Source organism: Camelina sativa, unplaced genomic scaffold (assembly GCF_000633955.1).
Source record: "Camelina sativa cultivar DH55 unplaced genomic scaffold, Cs unpScaffold13002, whole genome shotgun sequence".
Taxonomy (NCBI): Eukaryota; Viridiplantae; Streptophyta; class Magnoliopsida; order Brassicales; family Brassicaceae; genus Camelina; species Camelina sativa.
The window spans coordinates 1-347 of NW_010934039.1; the positions used below are offsets into that span (position 1 = coordinate 1).

Consider the following 347-nt stretch of genomic DNA (forward strand, 5'->3'; position numbering starts at 1 on the left):
CTCCTCCACTTGTCAGGAATTGGGTTTCACTTTACGAATACAACAGTAAAAAAAAAATTATTATTATCTCATATAATCATATCCATGTTAATTTACGTTGGATCAAAAGAAGAGGTAAGTAAAACTAGTGTTACGTACCCTTTAGTGCCAATGTGTTGCAAGCAGTGATCATGTCCGTTTATGTACAAGTCCACTTTATGCTCCTTCAATAATAGGTTAGTTATATCATTTGTAGAAAAATACAATAAATTAGAATAATATGTTAGCTGGAAATTATGAATGGTTATATTTACCTTTAGAATTGGAAGAAGTTGATCGACGAGCTCTTGAGTAACACCGTGCTCACC

At 32.9% G+C, this 347-nt stretch overlaps 1 long non-coding RNA gene across 1 annotated transcript; it reads right to left on the bottom strand.

The window, feature by feature from the left end:
• Nucleotides 1-347, bottom strand: LOC104775368. Its single transcript, XR_765869.1, has 3 exons — nucleotides 294-347; nucleotides 139-203; nucleotides 1-29 (listed from the first exon to the last, which is right to left on the bottom strand). It is a non-coding gene; the product is annotated as an uncharacterized LOC104775368 (long non-coding RNA).